General features: G+C 33.9%; 1 protein-coding gene across 17 annotated transcripts in view; it reads left to right on the top strand.

Moving 5' to 3' along the window:
- Window positions 1–13307, top strand: part of Ssbp2 (single stranded DNA binding protein 2) — a 358415-nt gene that overhangs the window by 103208 nt on the left and 241900 nt on the right. For 2 of the 17 annotated variants that reach the window (XM_074077183.1, XM_074077191.1), the window contains exon 1: window positions 9602–10677. The exons of the other annotated variants lie outside the window; for them this stretch is intronic. The gene's annotated coding sequence lies outside the window, so the exon portion shown is untranslated. Of the gene's footprint in view, window positions 1–9601; window positions 10678–13307 lie in introns of those variants that run through there. 17 annotated transcript variants of the gene reach the window in all.

The following is a 13307-nucleotide window of genomic DNA, read 5'->3' on the forward strand; positions in this document are numbered from 1 at the left end:
CATACAAGGCTTGGGTCATTTCTCCCCCCTGCCCCCACCCCCTCCCTTACCACCCACTCTGCCCCCTCCCTCTCCCCCCCACCCCCTCACTACCCAGCAGGAACAAGGGTTTTTGCTGGTTGAGATAAGGATAGCTATACAGGGCATTGATTCACATTGATTTCCTGTGCGTGTGTGTTACCTTCTAGGTTAATTCTTTTTGATCTAACCTTTTCTCTAGTTCCTGGTCCCCTTTTCCTATTGGCCTCAGTTGCTTTTAAGGTATCTGCTTTAGTTTCTCTGCATTAAGGGCAACAAATGCTAGCTAATTTTTTAGGTGTCTTACCTATCCTCACACCTCCCTTGTGTGCTCTCGCTTTTATCATGTGCTCAAAGTCCAATCCCATTGTTGTGTTTTTCCTTGATCTAATGTCCACATATGAGGGAGAACAAAGGATTTTTGGTCTTTTGGGACAGGCTAACCTCACTCAGAATGATGTTCTCCAATTCCATCCATTTACCAGCGAATGATAACATTTCATTCTTCTTCATGGCTGCATAAAATTCCATTGTGTATGGATACCACATTTTCTTAATCCATTCGTCAGTGGTGGGGCATCTTGGCTTTTTCCATAACTTGGCTATTGTGAATAGTGCCGCAATAAACATGGGTGTGCAGGTGCCTCTGGAGTAACCTGTGTCACAGTCTTTTGGGTATATCCCCAAGAGTGGTATTGCTGGATCAAATGGTAGATCAATGTCTAGCTTTTTAAGTAGCCTCCAAATTTTTTTCCAGAGTGGTTGTACTAGTTTACATTCCCACCAACAGTGTAAGAGGGTTCCTTTATCCCCGCATCCTCGCCAACACCTGTTGTTGGTGGTGTTGCTGATGGTGGCTATTCTAATGGGTGAGGTGGAATCTTAGCATTTCCTTTATTGCTAGAGAGGGTCAGCATTTTGTCATGTGTTTTTTGGCCATTTGAATTTCTTCTTTTGAGAAAGTTCTGTTTAGTTCACTTGCCCATTTCTTTATTGGTTCATTAGTTTTGGGAGAGACAGAGAGAGGATTGAAAATCAAAAATAAAAAAAAATAAATATAAGAATAAAAATAAAAAATAAGTAAATGAAAGAATAATCTATTTATAAAAATGTATTAAAATAAAATGAAAAAATAGAAATTTAAAAAAACCCAAAAAAACCTCCAAGTTCAAATGCAGTGAATTCACAGTCTCCAATCCTGGAGATGGTGCCTCAGATGTTGTTCTGTAGTTGTCTCATCAAAGGGGACGCATAAAGAAGAACAAAATACACACACAAGCACAAAAAAAAAACCCACCAAGTGTCCCAAGTTCAAATGCAATACAGTTTCAGTAAGTTTTTCAGATTGCAGGTGTAATTCGGTTGTTCTCTCATCAAAGGTAGGGAGTCAAAGAAAAAAAAAAAAAGAGTCTGGAGACAGTTCTGAGAATGGTTTCTGCAACTGTGGCTTGCCTGCTGTTGTCTGCCTGCTGTTGCTGGAGGTGTTATTTATGCAGATCTCTGGGGTGAGCTTAGCACTCACCTGGCCCACAGGCTTTGTTTGCTCAGATTTCTCCTGTGCATGAGTCTCTGCTACAAGCTTTCCCCTTTCCAAGCACTGGGAAAGGTGACACTGCACCTCCTTTCTCAGGCCTGCATGTTTATTTACAGTTCATGTGGGAGGTGGGTCTTCCCCCCTCTCCTCTGAAGTTTTCCTCCCACCACCACTTTCACTAGCTTTCCCGCTCCTGGTTACTGGGCATGCGCCCCTGCTCCCGCCAGAGGCTCTCTGGCCCTCCCAGCTTGTTTATTTACAGTCCTGGGAAGGATTCACCTCCCCCAATCTTCACAGGTCAGGGCGCCCCACCCTCTTTCCTGCCTTATTTGTTTTTATTGCTTATTACTCAGTTTCTCTTTTTTCCCCGGGTGGAGGTCAGTCTGTCCAGCGGGCTATGCTGCTCTGGCCCAGGCTTGTCTGTGGGAGTACTGCGGTACCGTGAAGCTTACTTGGTCTGCGTCTTCCCAAGCCGACTGGGCGCCAGTGACTGGTGGCCCGGGAGCCCTCCTGGTTTCTCCGTTTAACTTGAAGTGGAGATTCTCTGCCCCGGCAGGAGGTGTGGAGAGGTCAAAGTTATGCCTTTTCTCAGTGATTATGCCTGCAAAGTGTGTCTCCAGCATCTCTCCAAGATTTCACTATAGGAGGCTCGCTTTCTGCTTCCTCCCTCTAGCCGCCATCTTGGAATTCCCCTTATTTCTTCTTCTTGCCTAATTACTCTGGCTAGGAATTCCAGTACTATGTTGAATAGTAGTGGGGAGAGTGGGCACCTTTGTCGCATTCCTGATTTTAGGAGAATTGGTTTCAGTTTTTCACAAGTTAAGGATGATGTTGGCTGTAGGTTTGTCAGATATAGCCTTTACAATGTTGAGGTACATTTCTTCTATTCCTAATTTTCTTAGAGCTTTTATCATGAAGTGGTATTGGATCTTGTTGAAGACTCTTTCTGCATCTGTTGAAATGATCAAATGGTTTTTGTCTTTGCTTCTATTAATGTGCTGTTTTACATATATAGATTTGCATATGTTGAACCACCCCTGTGTCCCTGGGATGAAGTCAACTTGGTCATGGTGGATGATCTTTCTGATGTGTTGTTGGATTCGTTTTGCCATTGTTTTATTGAGTATTTTTGCATTGATATTCATTAAGGAAATTGGCCTATAGTTCACATTTTTGGAGGTATCCTTGTCTGGTTTTGGGATGAGAGTAATATTGGCTTCATAAAATGAGTTAGGCAATGTTCCTTCCCTTTCTATTTCTTGGAAGAGTTTAAGGAGGGTTGGTATTAGTTCTTCTTTAAATATCTGATAGAATTCAGTAGTGAATCCATCAGGTCCTGGACCTTTCTTTTTTGGGAGACTCTTAATTGCTGCTTCAATTTTGTTTTGTGTTGTAGATCTGTTCAGGTGATTAATATTACCCTCTTGGTTCAATTTTGGATGGTCGTAAGTATCTAGAAATCTGTCCATTTCTTCAAAATTTTCAAATTTGTTAGAGTATAGGCTCTCAACTTAGTCTCTGATGATTTCCTGGATTTCTGTGGTGGTTGTTGTTATCTCCCCTTTTGCATTTCTGATTTTGCTGATTTGGGTTTTTTCTCTCCTCATTTTAGTCAAGTTTGCCAGGGGTTTGTCAATCTTATTTATTTAATCAAAGAATGATGTATTTTCTATACAAGAAGGAATGTAGAATTTTTAAATCTGTTGAAACCACCATAAAAAGGGAATTAAGGTAGAAAGAAGAAAAATAGAGAAGATAAACCAATTTGGGTTATAATACATATATACATGGAAATGTCACAAGGAAACTCCTTGTGTAGCTATATTAAACAAATGAAAACATCATTTTCATTTATAAAATTGGAGAGCAGTAGGGCAGAACAGGTCCTGCCTGGGGGAGGGAGGGAGAGTTGGTACTGGTGGGAGAGGGGGAAGAGGTTGGGAAATGGTGCAGGAGGGTGAATATAGTGCAAATACTGTGTACACATGTATGTTATTGGAAAAATGATATCTGTTGTAACTATTCCAGGAATGAGTGAGGGGGAGGATAAAGGAGAATGGTGAAGGGGGTGAATTCAAGTATGATATATTTGATATATTGTAAAAACTTTTGTAAATGCCACAGTGTAACTCCACCCAGCACAACAATAAAAAATAAAATAGTAACAAACTAGTTTTTTAAAAAAAACAAGGTAGATGCTTAAATTTATCTGAAGAGATGAATGGTCTCAAAAAGTAAATGTTGATGTCTAAGTATATTGAAATAAGGCTAGAAAATGGCTTAAATACTTGGGGGGAAATCCCCTTTGATTTTGATTATTTTATTTGGAGCTTTTAAAAAATAATGATTTAAAAATGATTACCAAATATTTATATCCTCTGAAAATCATAGAGAAAAATTATTCTGATTTTCTTGAGTTGAGGTTTTCCTTTGAAAACCTTAAATTCTGGATACTATGTCCATAGGAGTTTTCTTAAAAGCATTTCTTTTCTGTTCTTTCTGTGCCCTAAGAAATACAGGTCAGTGACATTGTTTGAATTTGCTATCAGAAATACTCTTCCAGAATTCCTTTAGGGAAAGTAATAAGTGAATTGTAAACACTATCCTTACTTAATGGTGCATATCAAGGTGGATGCTTAAAATATGAGAGTGATGAAATAGGTACAACCTAAGACATCACCAAATGTATCATAGCTAAGGGAGCATTGGAATTTTCCTGGAGGTAAGGAATGAACAGGAGGATTGAAATACAAGGTTTAGGAAGGTGTAGATAATGTAAAGTGAGTACAAAAGGAAAGTCCAATATAAAGCACAGTAGATATAAGTCCAAGATGGCATGTGCAAAGATCAAAGGGGAAATAACAGCAAGATGTAAGAAAAATAAAAATGGTAAAACCAGAAAGTAATTCTAACAATTTTCAGTGCTTAGTTGCCAGGGGAAAAAGATTTGGATGCTTTCAAAGCATTTCTACTCATCCTATTTTCTCAGAATATATAATTTACATTATTTAGAAAGAAAATGTTTTCTGGGTTATAATGACATACTTATTGTTAAACTGTTACTGTTCATTTTCCTTAAGGAAAATGTTTACATGTAAATAGATGATAATTTATAATAGCTTAGAGATATAAACTCATGACTATATTTTAAAATATTTTTTCCTTGATCATAGAGGATTTGCAACACACAGAAAAGTATAGAGAAGTAGGACTCCCCATTACCTACTGTCATAGCTATTTTAAAACAAATTTTGTTTTTTTTAGGTTCAAAGCAAATTGAGTAGATGGTACAGGTATTATCCCCACATATGCATTGCCTTCCCATTATCAATATGCCCACACCAGTGTGGCCACATTTGTTACAAGGATGAACCTGTATTGACACATCATTATCAACCAAAGTCCACAGTTTATATTAGTGCTCACTCTTTGTGGTATGTATTCTGTGGGCTTGAACTAATGTAGTATGGTAAATACCATTGTACTTACAGAGTAGTTTCACTACACTGAGAATCTTCTGCGTTCTTTGTTTCATTCGTCCCTACCCCAACACCTGGCAGCTATTACTATTCTTATTATACCTACAGTTTTGTCCTTTCCAAAATGTCATATAGTTGGATCATATAGTATATAGTCTTTTCAGGTTGACTTCTTTCTTTTAGTAATATGCATTTAAATTTTAGCTCTGAATAATATCTATTGTCTGCATGAACCACTTATTTCTCCATTTATCTACAGAAGATCATGTTGGTTGCCTCCAAGTTTTGGCAGTTATAAAATAAAGTTGCTGTAAACAATAGGACTTCTTCTGGACAGAATTTTTCAGTTTCTTTAGGTAAATACTAAGGAGCACAATTGCTGGATGAAAAGAGTATGTTTTGTTTTGTAAGAAGAGCTAAACTGTCTTCCAAAGTTGTGGTAGTATTTTGCATTTCCACCCCCAATGAATGGAAGACTCTGTTGCTTTACATTCTTGCCAGCATCTGGTGTTACTGCAATTACTTTGTAACAGTTTATTCTATATGCTTCCATTATTTTATGCATAAATGGCCAAATACTGTAACATAATTTAATAGATTTGGATATATAGGTTATTTCTTCTTCTTCCTTCTTTCTTTTCTTTTTTTTTTTTTGCTAACTGTAAAACTATCATAAAAGTCCTTCACAAAATCCAGAGGGAGAGTTGTACTATCCAAAGTTTAAACAGCTTCAAGATTCTTATGATAATTTTTTACTTTTCAAAATTATTCCTTTAGGAAATGATTTGCAAAAGTAATTCTTTTTTCCCCTGCCTCAAAATTTTCTGTACAAATTGTTGGAATTTGAATAAATATAATATAAAATTTAATAAGACCTTCAGTAAAGATATTAATTTCAAATATATATTCCAATAATTTTCTATAAAAAGACAATGTCATTTGACTGTTTTTATGAACTTCTGTGCTGTATTTTCCTGTTTCTTATAGAAGTGCTGATATGCAATGAAGATGAGGAAAAGACATTTAAATAATGACTTAACTAGTTAAAAATAATCAAAATTGAGTATTATGAAATATGAAATCAGTTGTTCATGAATTGGAACATAAATTTAACATGGTTATTTTCAAAAGTGAAAATAAAGCCTTACCATTACACTTAGTTTCTTTCCTTTTTTCTTAAGGAAAATTCATTCTGGGTTAAAATAGTTCAGCTGGATAAAATCTCATAACCTAATCATATTTAAGCTACTTAAGAATATTTGGGCATAATGAGTATTTATGTTCATATTTGAATGCAACAAAAATATTTACCTGCCATAAAGGTTATAAATGAAAATTTATTTAAGAAAAATTTCTTTTTGTTGTTGTTTTTAAAACCCCTATATCTAAGTATCAGTTGGGTGGTGCAGAATTGATACATTGTGTTTATTAATTTGTATTTAGCTCTTAGGAAACTTCTACCAATATTAATTGACGTTAGAGAAATCTCCATATGCACTGTGCTGTCCCAGCACAAAGAAGTCAGTGCTCATTTTCTGAATCTGGGGAAAATTAATTCATTACCAGTTATAGTATTAGTTTATCAAAAGTTACGTATATCTCAAATTGACTCTAAATATAACTATAAGCGTCCTTTGATAAAGTAATTGTTCGAGGACATTTTGTAATCTCTATAATTCTTTAAGTGAATTTTTCCCTTCTATTGATCTTATTTCAGAATTAAATATATAACCTGCCAGAAAATTGTGAACTCTTCAGAATGTCACAAGATAAAAATGCTTAATATGGAAATAATTTTTGTCATTATATTGACTTTTCTTAGTGCTTCGAACTTTTTCTCCCTGTAGTGATAGCAATTGAATACAATTTTATTAATTTTTTAGTCTTTCACCCACCTAGAAGTCATTTTAGTATTTTTTGATTTTATACTTTGTATCACTTTCTGGCAGGACTCAGAAGTGGGAGGCTACTTATCTTTATTTATAGCTACTTTTTAGCTATCTTGATCTGCCTACTTATAGATATTATCAAAAGCTTGTTTGGGGTTGTTAAAATTACCCACCATAGTTAGGGGGAATCTATGATAGCTTTTACTCTAAGGCTAATTTAGCACTACTTCTGAAATGTGACCCTAAGGATCTCTGCTGAATGCTCCTGGTGTTCATTGAAGTCTTTCTATTCTGAGTAGTCAGTGGTTTCCCAGCACTGTGTGCTGTAGTGGAGTTTCACCCTCTATGTGTACAAAAGGATTGCTGGGCAGATTATGGAGTTTTTTTTTTTTTGTGTGTGTGTGTATAGCTCCCTCCTTTCTGATACTTTGCTCCACAAATTTCAACTTCCTCAACCTCCTCCAATTTGATATCTTGATCCTAACCCAAGAGACTGCTCTTTTGTCTTAGGGTTTCTTCTTCCCTTGTGCTATGTTCTGGAATGTGCCTCAAGGCAGAAAGGTAAGAAAGGGGTAGGATTCAACCTATTTTGTTTTTCTATTCTCAGTTATGATAGGTCTGCACTGCTTGTTGTCCTTGTCTATAATCAGTTGTTTCTTATTTTATACCCTGTTCCTAGTTATTTACAACAGGATGTAAATAACTTGTTATTTACAGTCCCACTCCTTCATGACACAAGTGGAAATCTGGTGTCTGGTGTTAATTTTGGTGTTAAATCACTGAAATAAAGTGTGGGAAGACTTCAAGATTGGTCGACGTGTATTATGATACTGCTAGTGTTTGAGTGGACATAAAGGACAATCTGCTTTCTGAGGATAACACAGATAGCAAGTAGACTATGACTCTGTTATGTCAAGTTTCCGCAGAAAGTGGGAGCCTATGTTTAAGCTTCAATTTGATCTGAGGTAAATACTCTGTTCAAGTGCACCCAATACAATGCTTCTTATGTATACAACTTAGTTTAAAGATTAGATGAAAATTTTATGAATAAATGTATTTCTATGAACTGTTAATTTAATTGGTTCTTTTTAAAGTTAATTCTTATTTTTTTCTTTGCACTTTTAGTTTTCTAAAGTTGATAGAAAACATTTTAATTTTGAATTTACACCTATCTGCTTTAGGCCAGTTTTTCTATTTCTGGGCACATCAAGTTATTTAATTCTAGCATTAGTAGTCTATAAGATATCAATGAGACATCAGTAAAATAATTTTTTATGCTTGGTTATCCATCTAATTGTTAAATCTTTCATTGGTGTCCCTATCTATGTTAACTGATGCTAAGAATGTAAAGGAATAGAATTTGAAAATATGATTGAAACAAAGGTTAGGTATTAGTATTATTGTGTGGTTTCATAGAGTTTTTGATAATCTAAATCTGTTTTATAGCCTAACTGTTAATGGTGGGGAACTTTAAAAAGACAATGATGGAAATAGATTTCTAATTTTTCATACCTCCTTAACACCAGGCTGATGTAGTTTCACTGCTAATAACTGCTTATTTTCCCACAAGTAGCTTCTCAGTGGCTGCCAAATTCTTCTTGCAACTCTTTAGCTAGCTGTAGTCCAGCTAACTATTGGCATTTTATCAACTAGGAATCATCTTTGGACACTGATGTATGTCATTGAGCACTGGAATTATACTGTGGCTCAGAAGTAAGAGATGTCTCTTGTGTCTCTGAAAGACCATTAAGGAACTTAATCTGTCCTAAATTCTCTATAGCTGAGCCTTCCATGGTCACTGATGTTGAGATTAAAAGTCAAAGGATGGGAAGTAGAATTTAGATGCAAGATTTTTGATTAAAAAAAACCTCATCAGTAATAAATGACAACAGCTAGACCGTTTTTCTAAAATACATCTCCCATATCTTTCTACCATCCTTTAAAAGTTGTTCCCTGCCTTTCTTTATTTTATCTTAAAAGAGAATAAAGAGGAGAGGAAGAGGTTAGTGGCTTTTGAGGATCTTTTTAAAATAACAACAAATAAAACTCCTAAAATATACCATACATAATGGGCCAATTTATTTCTTTTTAAAAGTTATTCTTTGCATATACAGATTAAGAATCAGTGTAAAGGAATTATTGTGGTATCTTTTATGTTGTGGAACAGTATATAATTTTTTCAAGAGGTCAGAGCTTAAGGATTCTGAGGGGATAGTATGCTAAAATAGATACCTACAAGGAAATCTTACACTTCTGCCTTGAATGCCTTGAGTGAATGAAACCAAAATATTCTATAAGTGCCATGTCTGGTCTAAGAAAGTCATTCATTCATTTAAAAATATTTATCAAATATCTATGATTGAAGATGCTAGAGATGGTAATAAGTAAGACAAAGTGATTTTAGTACTTTAATTTCAAGACAAATTAGGAACAAAATTCTATCCACCTCTCCTCTGTCTGCGCATATATTAACCAAAAGAATTTTAAAATCACAAAAAGAGATCCATTAATTTTTCAGCTTTATGTTTATTCAATCTTTTCTTTTCCCTTGCTAAGTGAAAGATATGCCAAAATGCAAACAAAACCATTCTCATCACTGACATTCTGGATGGGTTAATATTTTTCCATATTAAATGGCTACTCTTCTTGCCTTTCAGTTTTAGCTCTTCATCTTTTTGTAATATTAGAAGGATAGATTACAAAATGGAGCTTCTTTAATAGGTAGTAGATGGACCTAATAGAAAAGTAGATATAAGATATTAATTATAGTATTATAGTCAAGTTGATAGACAAGATCATTTAATGGGAATTGGACTTTTCATTGCATAGGCACTTACCTAATGATATATATGTGTAGTTCATAACTTTGTCTACCTCACAGGACTTCTGTAAGGTGTAATTAAATGGTATCTACAAATGCTATACATTATATTTTCTTGAAAAGTTTTACAAGTTTTAAATAATATATTACCACAAAAAGCATGCATAATGTAAAGCAAACTTATTTATTTATTGGCGATACTGGGGTTTTATCTCAGTGCATTATGCTTGCCAGACACTCTATCACTTGAATCATACCCTCAACGCTTTTTGCTTTTTTTTTTTCTGAATAGGGTGTTACTTTTATGCCCAGGCTGGCCTGGACCATGATCCTCCTACTTATGTTTCCCACCATGGCTGGAATGACAGGCACATGCTACCACATCCAGGTTTATACTGGTTGGAATGGGGCCTCTCAGACTCCTCTGTTCCTACCTGCTGGCCTTGAACCTCAGTCCTCCTCCCAGTCTCTGCTCTTGAGTAGGGAGGATTACATGTGTGAGCCACTGTGCCCAGCTTAGAACAAACTCTTGATGAATTCTAGCCACAAGGTTAAAAAAAATCCTTTTTATGATATAAAGTCCTATCAATTTTACTGTAGTATGGACTCAAATTTTTAAAAATTAGGCCATTTTTATTAGCTGATTTTTGTGAAATGATGGTTTATTTTATGTATCTGGATCATACACATATACATATTGACATACATCCATATGTTTGTAGAACAAGAGAGAGTTAGGAATTAGCTCTGAATGATAGGCAGCATTTACCTTTTATTTATGAGTAGTGTGGAAATCGTATTAGAAAGTTAACCTTATGAAAAATGAAGCTTTCATTTTCACATTTTGCCTATAGTTCCTTATTTTCTACAGTTTCATTCAGGGGAAGACATTTAACCTCAAATTAGACAACGAGATTATAAAAAGAAACAAGTGAGGTAAGGCCTTTGATCTTTTCCCAACTATAAATTTGTTCATTTACAAAGATATTTGCAAATTTGCCATAATTAGATTCTTAAGTGATAGTCTTTATTATAGATGCCTAATTAGCTAAAAGCTAATTTGTCCTAGTGTCATTAGATAATACCTACTAGTAAGCATGTTCAGGTGAAGGGTAATAATTCATGTTTGTTAAAATTAGTAAATTTGAAATAATTTTTTTGGTACTGTGGCAGTGGTATTTTCTCATATTTTAAAGTTTACTAATTAGAAAGAAGTCAGTTAAGTGTTTATTGAATCTAAATTTTTAATTATAGTTGTAAAAATTAAATTAATATGAAACCTTTAGTATAAATTCAACCAATTTTTTAAAAAATTGTTTTATGTATTTATTGGTTAAAATTTTTGTGCATAAAGGCTTTCTACATTTAGGATAATTTCTTTAGGCTCCCAGTAATAGAATTATTGGGGGAAAGTATATGAAGTTTTTGTTTTGAAAGTTCTTGATTTATTTATTGCCAAAGTAGATTTATAAAGAATTGTGTCAGCTTATTATCATTAGCATTGTTCATCCATTTCATTGCATGTTATGTATTTTAAGTGAGAAGTTAAATCTCAATGTTTTCATATATTTCTTTGTTTACCATCGAGGTTTAATGTTTTCCATGGTTTGAAATAAGTTGTGACATTTGTTACTGCCTGTATCCATTATAAAAAAAGGCTCCATGTTTTTCTTTTCATATTGGTATTTTCATATTTAAAAATAAGAAAAATATCTTTGTGTCTCTCCCTCACTCACAAAAACCTGACAAAGACTCAGACAACAAATTGTAAAATATAAAATATATTGGAAGTTTAATATTTTTATATAGCCAAATACCTTGGAGTTTTAATTATAAAATATTAATGAAGGAAATTGGAAAAAAGCATAAATAAGAAAAATGTCTGGTATTCATGGATTTAAAAAATTAGGTAATTTTTATTGATTAACTTTTGTGAAATATAATTTGTTTCACATAGCTAAATTATATATACATACATATTAACATATATACATATATTTATATAGAAAGAGGAATTAGCTCTGAACTATAGGCAGTATTCATGTTTTATTTATATGTGGAAGATTGGAAGAATTAATTTTCACAAATGTGTATACTACCCAAAGTGATCTACAGATTCATTGCAATCCCTATCAAAATTTCAATTATTGTTTTTACAGAAATAGAGAAGAAATCCTAAGATTTGTATGGAACCACGAAAGAACCTGAATAGTCAAATAAATTTTGAGCAAAAAGAATAAAGTTGGAGGCATCATACTTTTTAAATTCAAAATATACTATAAAACTATGATAATCAAAACAGCATGGTATAACTAGAATAAAAACAAATGGATAGATATATAGAATAGAATAGGGAACTCAGAAATAAATCTACACATTTATGGTCAGCTGACTTTTAACAAAGATGCCAAGAATGTACAATGAGGAAATGCTATTCTTGCAAATAAATGGGCTATCAAAACTGGATATCCACATGCAGAAGAATGAAATTAGATCCTCCTCTCACATCATATACAAAAGTCAACTCAAAATAGATTTAAAGATTTAAATGTAAGACCTAAACTGTAGAATTTATAGAAGAAAACAAGGGGACAGCTTCTGACATTGATTTTAGCAATGATAATCGTGGATATGACTCCAAAAGCACAGACAACAAAGGCAAAGCTAGACTAATGAGATTGCGTGAAACTAAAAATTATTTTAGAACAAAAGAAACAATCAACAGAGTGAAGAAATAACCTATAGAATGGAAGAAAATATTTGAAAGACAAACATCTGATAAATTATAATTAATTTAATAGTAAAACTGTAAATAAACTGATTAAGAAATAGGCAAAGGATCTGCATGTACATTTCTCAAAAACCTACAAATAGTGAACAAATATTTTTAAAAAATGTACATCACTAATCATCAGTGAAATGTAAGTTCAAACTACAATGAGATATCATTTCAGACCTGTTAGAATGGCTAGTATCAAAAAGGAAACTAATAGTGTTGGCAAGGATGCATGGAAAGGAATCTCTTGTATGTTAGTGGGACTGTAAATTATGATAGCTATTATGGAAAAATAGTATGGAGATTCCTCAAAAAATTAAAAATAGAATTATTATATGATCCAGCAATTCTACTACTGGCTACATATTCAAAGGGAATGAACTCCGTATATCAAAGAGATATGTGCATTCCCTTGTTCCTTTCAGTGTTATTGATAACACCCAACAGATGGAGATAGCCTAAGTGTTCATCAGTGAATGCATGGATAAAGAAAATGTGGTATAGATGCACACATGAAATAGTCTTTAGCCTTAAACAAAGAAGAAAATCCTGTCATTTGTGACAATGTGGATTAACCTGGATGCCATTATATTAAGTGAAATAAACCAGGCAAAGAAAGACATACCATATGATCTCACTTATATGTGGAATCTAAAAAAGTCAAACTCACAGAAGTAAAAGTAGCATGGTGGTTATCAGGAACTGGGAATGGGGACATTGTTGATGTGTTGGCCAAAAGTTACAAAAGTTAGGTTAGATAGGGGGAATACATTCAGGGAATCTATTGTAA

Source organism: Castor canadensis, chromosome 6 (assembly GCF_047511655.1).
Source record: "Castor canadensis chromosome 6, mCasCan1.hap1v2, whole genome shotgun sequence".
NCBI lineage: Eukaryota > Metazoa > Chordata > Mammalia > Rodentia > Castoridae > Castor > Castor canadensis.